This window comes from Uranotaenia lowii, chromosome 2 (genome assembly GCF_029784155.1).
Source record: "Uranotaenia lowii strain MFRU-FL chromosome 2, ASM2978415v1, whole genome shotgun sequence".
Taxonomy (NCBI): domain Eukaryota; kingdom Metazoa; phylum Arthropoda; class Insecta; order Diptera; family Culicidae; genus Uranotaenia; species Uranotaenia lowii.
The window spans coordinates 133120159-133130134 of NC_073692.1; the positions used below are offsets into that span (position 1 = coordinate 133120159).

General features: G+C 40.0%; 1 long non-coding RNA gene across 1 annotated transcript; it reads left to right on the forward strand.

The window, feature by feature from the left end:
* Positions 1 to 8437: 8437 nt before the first annotated feature.
* On the forward strand, positions 8438 to 9726 carry LOC129746881 (uncharacterized). The gene is made up of 3 exons (XR_008737395.1): positions 8438 to 8617; positions 8676 to 9005; positions 9067 to 9726. It is a non-coding gene; the product is annotated as an uncharacterized LOC129746881 (long non-coding RNA).
* Positions 9727 to 9976: the final 250 nt, after the last annotated feature.

Below are 9976 nucleotides of genomic sequence, written 5' to 3' on the forward strand. Positions count from 1 at the left end.
GGCCTACTTGGAGCACAAAAGCATGGGTTGTTTATTTTTTTTCATATGATATGCACATGTTTGCAATTGGATATGTGCAATCAGCTGACTAGACTGATGCACGTTTGAAGTGAAAACCCCAATTTACGGCATTGAACGCAACCCTACGCGCGAAATTGCTCGCTCAAGGGTTTAAAAAGGCCTGCGGGCACTCTTTCGCGCACCGGGTGGAAGCATATTATTTTTAAATTGTGCATTGCACTGAGAAAACTTTAACAGAAAATATTAAATTAAATTTACTGATCGAATAAATTTTCGGAGTCGATAGTTTTTTCGCTTCAATTTCGGTTATTATCATTTTTATTAATAATTAATTATTATTATGCATAGCGATTGTTGGAGGTTATTCGACGAGTTAACTGTTAACTATCCGTTATGTGACGCCAAAGTCGACATGCTGGTTGAAGATACCATACAGCAGCAACAGGGCCACGCAGTTTCGAGCGACCAGCAACCGGGTCAGGTTGTGGATGCAGCACGAACTTTTGTGCAGTTGCAGCCGGAATCATCCGAAATTCAGCGGAACTTGTGCGAAATATGCCAGCTGCTGTGGAGTTCCACTATCAAACAGGAGGTTTTTCGCCGCTGGTCCAAGACTTTGGCTTCAGTGAGTCGGAACCATTTTCCCTGGTGCAGCGCAGCGAGAAGGAGGATTGTATGCGTCATTGCCCCGGTTCAAACCTATCTGCTAAAGATACTGCTCATGGCCCCGGTCAGACGGTGAAGTTTTTTCTTCTATCTGCTGCGTACTTTCCCAAGCTGTACGGAGGGTAGAAAAAAATTAAAAACAAAAAAAAAATCGCTAAATAAACAGTTTTTTCACTAACCTTTCGCTTACGTTGATGTTACTCGATGCTGGTCAATTGCAAGTTCTGCACTGTTCAAAGATATGCTAATTCCGACGACCACTCGGCTGCAAAGATCAAACTCTGGGCCACCGATTCCGAGGGCCTAAATTTTCACCTCTTTCGAGCCAGCACAGAATACTTCCAAAATGGCTCTATATAATCTTTGACACATTTCCGATCCCCCCGCGAACAAAATTCCGTCCGCACATTCGACCGAATCAAAAGAAGAGCCACAATTGCTTAATTAATTAACAAATTGTTTACCAAAATTACAAAATTTTAATAAACATCGTTTGTTGAACTTGCCTTAATTGGTAGATTTTTTTCAGTGCATGTTTGCTCTCGCCCCTTTCTAGTGAGCAAATTTGATGATTTTGTCGGTCCCGACGGCAACGGCCCTATTTTGCTCACCCTCATACTAACCCCCGGTGCGGTATGAGAGTGATCAAACGCGTGAGCATTTTCACTATACTCGCGATTGCTGCGGATGCCCTAAGAACATCAAACAAATTAATCATAAAATAGTTTCACCGATGATAATCTTTGATTCAGCTGAACCATGATATTTCAGTGGTGTTTTTAGATGTAAACTGCAGGCCAACTAAAGTTCTGCTCGCTTCAGTTGCATAGTTTTAGGCGTCTTCTGTACCTGTTTTTCGCCTTTATCTATGCAACTTAAGAAGAGCTGCATGTTATTTCCACCAATCTAGTCTAGTGGTGTCCTGAAAAATCCTGATTTTTTTCATCGCGGTGTCCTGATTTTTGCTAACACCACCTGACACCTCTGCGTACAATGAGGTACACTTTTACTAAGGTGGCGCAAAGGAAGGCACAATATTGCACGTCGGAGAGAAAAAAGAAAAATAAACATAAACAAACCCTGCGTCGCGACGCGTCGTTATCAGGGAGCTTCATTTATCCTATAGGCAAAATGCGTCGCGAAAATGGTCGGTAGTGACGTCACTTCTGTCATGGTAACTATGTTTACGAAGAAAAAACTTTACTTCTGTCGAATCCGCCAGTTTCATCCTTTTCAAAGCAGCTCACAACATTTTTAATCTAGCACATCTGTATTCTCCAATAGCCGAAGAACAACTGACTCTCCTCTTTGCACGCTCTGGAAAATCTGAGTATACACGCTAATACTCAAATCCCAATCTTAAGTTGGTTGCCAACCATTCTAAGTTGAGTATGATATTTGTAATTTTATATCAGTATGTTTTTTAACCTAATTTCATCTATTCTCTACAACTTCTACTTTTGCAACGTTTTTTTCGCATCACCTCTCTTTCCACCAAATGGGACGAAGATGAGAAGGGCCGCTGGTTCCACTCGATTATTCCAAAGGTAGGCCTCAAACCCTGGTTTAATAGGTTGGACCTGAGTCGGGATTTTATTCGTATATTCCCCCGTCTCATGTCCAATCATTATTCCATGGATGCGGTACCCAAGTAACCATAAGCATTAAGCCAAAACCCTGAATCAGCATTAAATCAACATTTCTAATGCAAGTTAACATGAAATCACCATTTCTAATGCGAGTTGGCATTAAATCAACATTCATAATGCTTTTTTGTTTTATATAAGCATTATTAATGCATAGAAGCAATAAAGAAATTAGCACTAATGATAGCACCATATGCACATATAGAGTAGCTCTAAAGTTAATAAGCATTACGAGTGGTGTGACCCGAAGAGTACTTGAAGTACGGGTTTTATCACCCACCTTATCAGCATCAAGAGAGGTCGAAATGGTTAAGGCGCAAGGAGAGATAAAGGCTGCTGCGGGATCCTCGGTTCGAGACTCAGAAGAATTCATTAAGCAGGCATATATAATCCCCCTTCATTCAGCAGGTTGATTGATGTTGCAGATATTAATTATTTATTTAATTTTTGTTCATTTTAATTATTCAAAAAATAATAATTAAATAAACAAAAGGTGTTCTAAGTATGCATTGTTAATGCTTTTATACGGCTTGCGAAAAATGACGTTTTGATGGTGTTCTAATTCAGCATTTGTAATGCTTATTAAAGGCTATGTTGTGATAGCATTTAATCAGCCCGCTATTTCGCCTTTTTAGCATTAAATCTGCATTATATACGCATATAGTGCAAAACAAGCATTAATACAGAGTTATATATGGGAATATAGTGTTGATTAAGGGCTATGTTTTAGTGCTTATGGTTACTTGGGTACTCTATCGTTTAAATATTGCTGGCAGCAATTTGTGTGGCTGTGGCCAAGGTTACCACGACATCGAGCATATCGTTTGGTCATGTGAGGTCCATCTAGCCGCCAGAGCGGATTTATTGGACTCCCTTCGGGCCCGAGGGAAACCACCCTACACCCCAGTAAGAGATGTATTAGCCGCGATAAACCTTGATTACATGTTCGAAATCTACCTCTTCTTAAAAGCTATTAACCTCCGTCTCTTACCAATCCTTTACTATTTTCCCTATATCTATTCTAGTTTTTAACAATGAATTGTAAATACAAAAAAAAACTGACTTTGGCTCCTTAAAACCTTCGGTATGAGCCGTTTCAAATAAACGAATTATAAAAAAAACCTCTCTTTCCACCACATTGCTCTGCGGACCCCTCGGCAGGGGTGTCAGGTATCCTGATTTTTCAGGATTTGTCCTGATTTTCGAGAGGCCGTCCTGATTTTTCAAAAACGCTTGAATGGCCCTTTAAATGTCCTGATTAGTCCTGATTTTTAAAAAAATATGTAATTTATAACTAAATTTATTGTTAAATGATGAGAACATCAAACAAATCTTTAATAAAATAGATTGACAAGTTTAAGCAATGATAATCTTCGGTTCAAATTATATTCAAATTTAGTTCTTCGATATTAAATGCAGGCCAACTAAGGTTAATCTCGCTTCAGTTCCATAATTCGGGGTATCTTTAGCACCTATATTTCGCCTTAGTTATTCAATTTAAGCAAAACTGCATGTTATTTTTACCAATTTAGTGGTATCCTAAAAAATCCTGATTTTTTTCTTAGCGGTGTCCTGATATTTGACAATACGACCTGTAGTAAGTGATAGTGCTAAAGAGAAAATATTTAGTGCTTAATATTTGTGGAGTGTGTACTCTCAGATTTAGATATTGAACCGAGCCCTTGTAGCAAATTAGAGAAGTGGTATAAATGGTTTATGAGAGAAAATGCATGAGCAATAGAGTTGTGGTATAATTTCCGTTTCGGCAAAAAAAAAAGGGAGAGCGAAAAATCAGTTTGAAGAAGGAAGTTATAAGTGAACCCAAGTAACCATTAGGCCCAGAGATGCCAATGTGCCTGATTTTTCAGGCGTTGCCTGATTTTTCGAGGCTCTGCCTGACAACCTGATAAGCCATTGATTTTCCCTGAATTTTGAAAATATGCCTGATTTTTGCGAATGTCATGAAAAATGGGTAGTAAGGAACTGGAGTAGGTACCATAGCAGAAGTGAAAAAGTGAAAATGTGGCTGAAATAAAGCAATCGAAAGATTCCCGTTAATTCTTATTGAAAAAGAGAATTGAAGGGATTGCTTTGATGCAGCAGAATTATTCAATTAAGTAGGCTCAGAACACACATATTGGAGTAAAAATGTGGAGCGATGACCAAAAAAAAAAAGGTCATCACTTTGAGCGAAATATCCGTTACTTTTACGTAGCCTGATTTTGCCTGATTTTTATTTCGCAAGTTCCCTGATTTTTGAAAATAAATGTTGGCAACCCTGATTAGGCCGTTAAAATTGGCCCTATTTCAGCCTTATATTCGAATATAGAACCTGCCCCCTTCCTGTGATAAGGTCTTGAACCGATTATTCACAGCGTACACAGCAAGAAAAATTCGTGTAAATTTAGATCGAAAACGATGCACGAAAGCGGAACATCGATTTTGATGTAAAATTCTATCACGGTTTATTTTTTTCAAGGATGTAATTTTTGAGGCGTGTAAATTTAGATTGAAATCAATGCACGAGATCGGATCACAAAAGCCGTCGTGTAAAAATACACAGGAGTGTAAATTTTTAAATTTATTATCGTAAATATTGCATTTTTTTGCTAAATACACAGGTTTTTGCTTTTGTCTTTGAATGAATACGCCCACATGTATTATTTTTAATTCACATGTATTTACAAAACTGAAAATTAAAACTCTATCACGGAAAGCGTCAAGCTGGAATTGTTGTTGCTTCCGATGATTCCCAGCACGGGGATGTTTTTACAGATCAGCATCATCAGTATCCTCGAATGGTTCCGGAACATCATGATCTTTCGGTCAGCACTTGGACACTTGAATGACAAAAGTTGCTCCGGATAATAACTGTCCGGATATCAGCCTCTGCGCAAAAATCTGACTTTGCTGTAATGGAGAAAAAACTAGTCAGTTTCAACCGCATTCTTCATTCCACGTATACTTACGACTTTAAAAGACTCTAGAAGTGCTGCTGTAGGTAGCTACGCCTTTGATCGACCCGTTTCCGAATAATTTTTCGACTTGTTTACTTTGTGCGCAAACTAACGAAATATAAAAAGGCAGAAGTTAAATATTTGCATTCAATTTTAAATCAAACAGATCTAATTTTACACTGTTTGTGACATAAATTTCATTGATCGGTTGATTTTTGCATGACGCAATGTAAAATTACATCAAAACAGTATATTTCTATCCTATTTTTGAAAAAAGTCTAATATTACATCAAAAAGAGTTTAAAATTACATCTTTTTGCAATTACACTCAAGAAAAAATAGATCACTCGTTTTTAGATTCCGTGTACTTTTAGAAATTTTTTGCTGTGTAGAGTACCGTTATATCTAAAAAGTTGTGTTTTAAATTTTCAAAGTGTATCTGTCAAGCCAGTAATGTTTTAGTATTAGTGTTGTTCATTTGCATGCTATACACGCAAAATGAACCAACATCGTGTTTTACACAAAAATGTTCATCTGGTTCATGTTTATTTTCAAAGTGTGAGTGAAGCTTTAGCACTGATTGGAATGTGATCGCTTCATCGGCCATTTTAAGTTCAATTGCAGCAGCCGGAAGGACTATGCTAGCTCCCGGAATAAGGTAAGAAACATTGCATTAGTTAACATTATGCATTACTATTCTATTCAAACATGACTTTCTAGATCTAATTTACGGCGCGTTCGTAAATTGATTTTTTTGGGTGATGCATCAGTCGATTGATTTGTTTGGTAGATGTCAAATCACTTTCCATATGCTTTTGCATACGTTTGTTTGGAATTTACGAACGCCAGCATCGATAAAAAAAATCACTTCGATAGAAAAAATCAATTTACGAACACGCCGTTAATCTTTCTTTTAATTTCAGATCACGATTTCGGACCACATCGGAATCGTCCAGCGGTGACCGGGTAAGTTTTTTTTTGTTGTGAAAGATAAAATGGCGTCGCGAGTGATGGAATAAGTATTAGTCTGTGGAATAAGGTCATCATCAGACTTTCTGACCTAATTTCCGAAAGTTTGCGGAAAACGCAACGAAGGTTTTAATTTTCTATTGTGTGAGGTGAAAAAGAAAATTTTTAAATTTATCTCATTGTTTTTATATTTCAGGGTTTGCTAGTGTCCTCAACCCAACCGGCTATTGGGTTGACCTTCCTGTGCACTCGGCTGGACGTTGCGCGTACCCTTGTGACGTGGAAGAGGTGCTGGTGGAAGCAAATAACGACCATTAGCAGGATGGTTCCGGTAGCGAATAGCCCCTCCAGCAGGCATCTTTCATCGATTATCATTTATTTTACTATCAGAAGAAGCACTTCCGAACGCTATCGGTCGCCCGGCTAGGTGAAAAACATCCCAACTCGGCCACCGTCGAATAGGTATCGGATTTAAGGAATGAAATCGGTAAGCATATTTATTATAAATTTAATTTAGGTTTTTTTTCGAAAATTCTAAATTATTTTAGCTGCTTCCAACACCTTTCTGGATTTTGGATTTTCCTGGTTCATCGTGGTGACGTGGTGCACAATTTAGAGGAATTCAAACGAGCAATCAAGGTGGTAATACTGGCTTTACCAGATCCGGGCAAGGAAAAATATGTTGGCTGTGAGTCGTACTTTTTAAACAATATAATCGGTGGCTCTAGGAAATCATCGCCGAAGTTTGCTTTGTTGTTTGACGGAAATAATCTGCGAAACCGTGATGGTCTGTTCTCGTTTCTCCCGCAGACCTACAGCAACGTGTTACTCATCCTGCTGGATACAATTTTGGATTTCAGTTTCCAAGACATTGCAATTCAGCATGAAATGAGCGCCGATCGAAAGCTAATTGATTTGGCGGTGGAATTCTTTGCTTCCCGTTCAGCCGACTCACGGGACATTTTGGCGTATTGCTGAGCTGCTTTGATTCAGGCGCTCGGGTCTCTAACTTGCAACGAAGCTGGTATAAGATCGCTGGAGCAGCACTAACACGAGCCTTGTTACGGCCCTACGAGAATCGAACCTGAGGACAGAGCAACTGGTTACTGTTGCGATTTCAGCTTGGTGATGGTTTCGCTTATAGAGAGTTCAGATAACCCTGCGTTTGGCAAGCTCGCAAGCAGCCCATGCGTTCACTGGGTTTGTAACGAAAACGGAACTCACACCGGACTACTTTATCTGATTGCACCGGCCTGCCCTTCGAAGCACTTTCAGCAGATAATTTCGGAGCATAGACGAACCTCACTGCACGACGTTCATGAACTCGTTGCTGTCTCAGCTGAATTGGGTCTTTTAGGAGTTAATCCACATTCTTCAAGATGTAGATATTTTTCTTTTTCCGTCTTCTAGAATTATCTAAAAGATTTACTTTTTTCAGATGCTCCTCAGCGTGGCGACCAAAAAGTGGTGGAAACGAAACATCTTAAGATTTGTTTCGTGTGCTTCAAGCTGGCGGTGTCGTTGGTGCATGCCCTCGAAATGATTTTCACCATTGCACCTGGGCTGCTGCAGGGCGTCGTTGGCGGAAAAAGTTGAAATTACAGGACGAGAAAAAGAAACAGCTGGAACACGTGGACAAGATCATGCATCGACTGACGAGCGAGAAGAATTCCTGGTTCCTATCCCTATCGCCCACATCTGCTATAAATGGGACAATCACACAGTTCCTACAGCTTTGTCTGTTTGCGTGGTGCACATTTACAGATGCGTTGTACTGGGTCAAATTCATGTATACCATTCTCAGCCTGAAGACGGCCAATTTATCTACCTTCCTATGCTACGACCAAATATTCAGCGACATCACTAAGTCAGTAACCGAAAACGGAGCCACACGTTACGGGAGATTCCAGTGCGCCATGCTGGAGACGGTTCTGTGTTGGCATGTCGATAAGAGCACATTCAATAGCAAGTGCTGCAAGGCTTTGTAACAAAATTCCGCGTGAGCAATTAATACTCCGACGCAAACGATCATGTCAACTACGAAAACTACCGCCACATTTGCCACAAGTGGTATTCTAAAATTATCAAAGTGAGGATGTTTTGCTTAGATTCCAAGGATTACATGCAGAATCGTAATTCGCTGAATATTCTAATGCGAATTTGGCCAAACTTTCCGCTACTTGCCAAGCTGCCAAATTCAGCGGCAGGATTTGTTCGTTCTGGCGTCCAGTTATATAGGGCAGCTAAAGGCTCGCTCCGAACAGATGATGCAGGAAAGCGATTTCCATCAGGTTTCCGAAAAGCCGGTCACGGTCGAGTCAGGAAAATCGAAGGCAGTAAACGGTGATAGAAAGAATGGTAAGTTATTAAACATTGCTGTTAGATTTCAATTGTTAAAGGCTATTTTTATTTCCAGAACGTAAAGAATGGTCTTTATGGCTTGTTGCACCCCTGTTGTCCAAACTATCCAGTGCTGTTCAAGGAAGAAAACTTAAAGTAGCCGGCCAGGTTCATTCCACGCTCGTATCGGACAGTCAGTTGGAACGTGATGGAGTTGTGTGACAGAAATAACGCATCCATAAAATATTTTCGACAACTGCTTCCATTGGCAAATCAGACTTGTGAGCTAATCGCGTAGCGTAAGCTATTTTTATGCGTTTGTATCTGGACGATGATCGGGGCCAGCTGTATATCGATTCCGTTGAGTACCGTACTGGAAACACTGGTACGGTTGTATGTTTTGAAGGTGAGTTTGGTTGGTTGGCAGCTTTCGGTATTGGGGATGTTCAATTTTTTTTTTGTTGCAGGTTGCTGTACCGGATCGGAATAGCCAACGGATTTGCATCGATCGTTACCAGCATGTGCTGAGTTTGCTGAACTGTGTTAAATGAGGAACAGAAGCGGCAGATTCAGGCCAATAATGCTCGCTTTGAGAATGAACTGTTGGATCAGCTGATTAATAAAGGATGAAAGTATGAATACACCAGTTCCGTCAACGTCTGAAGTGCCGGATTCGACTACGACGAATGGCGTGGAACCGAAGGATGAGGGAGTTTCGACAACGAGATCTGGAAGGCTGATCCCCGAGGACAATTCCATCAAAAAAGAGGACATTGAAGAGTAAAAAAGACGGGAAGAAGCTCACGAAGAGGCTGTTGAAGAAACTGCCGGAACGATCCATCAACCGATTGCCATAGCTCTCAGTAAACTCTTGCACACGATCATTTAATGTCATCCAAATAGCAATGGACTTAACAAAATGGCTGAAACTACCTAATCACGCATTGCTGATGTTTTTGGCTTTGAGGCCATCTTTGCATTACAATTCAGTTTTGCTATACAAGCTTCTTCGTCGGTTTCGAGTAATTTTGATCGAGATAATTGTCGATCCATGGAATCCATCCAGATTTCTGTCAGGTTTCCGAAAAACCGATCAAGGTCGAGTCACCAGAATCGAAGGCAGTAAACGGTGAAGGTAATTTTCTAAACATTGCTGTCTTTTTTTAAATATTAAAAGTCAATTTTTCTTTCCAGAACGTTAAGAAATTAAAGCCGAGAAAAACGCCATCGTCTCCAGCATTCTATGAGTTTGTGAAATTCAAATTCACAGACCTCGAAGAGTAACAACAGCAGCGGTAGCAGTTCCAGCACCAACTCCGATGTGAAAAAAATCGACTTGGGAATCGTCCACTTGGGAGACTTCCGTCGTAAGCAGTG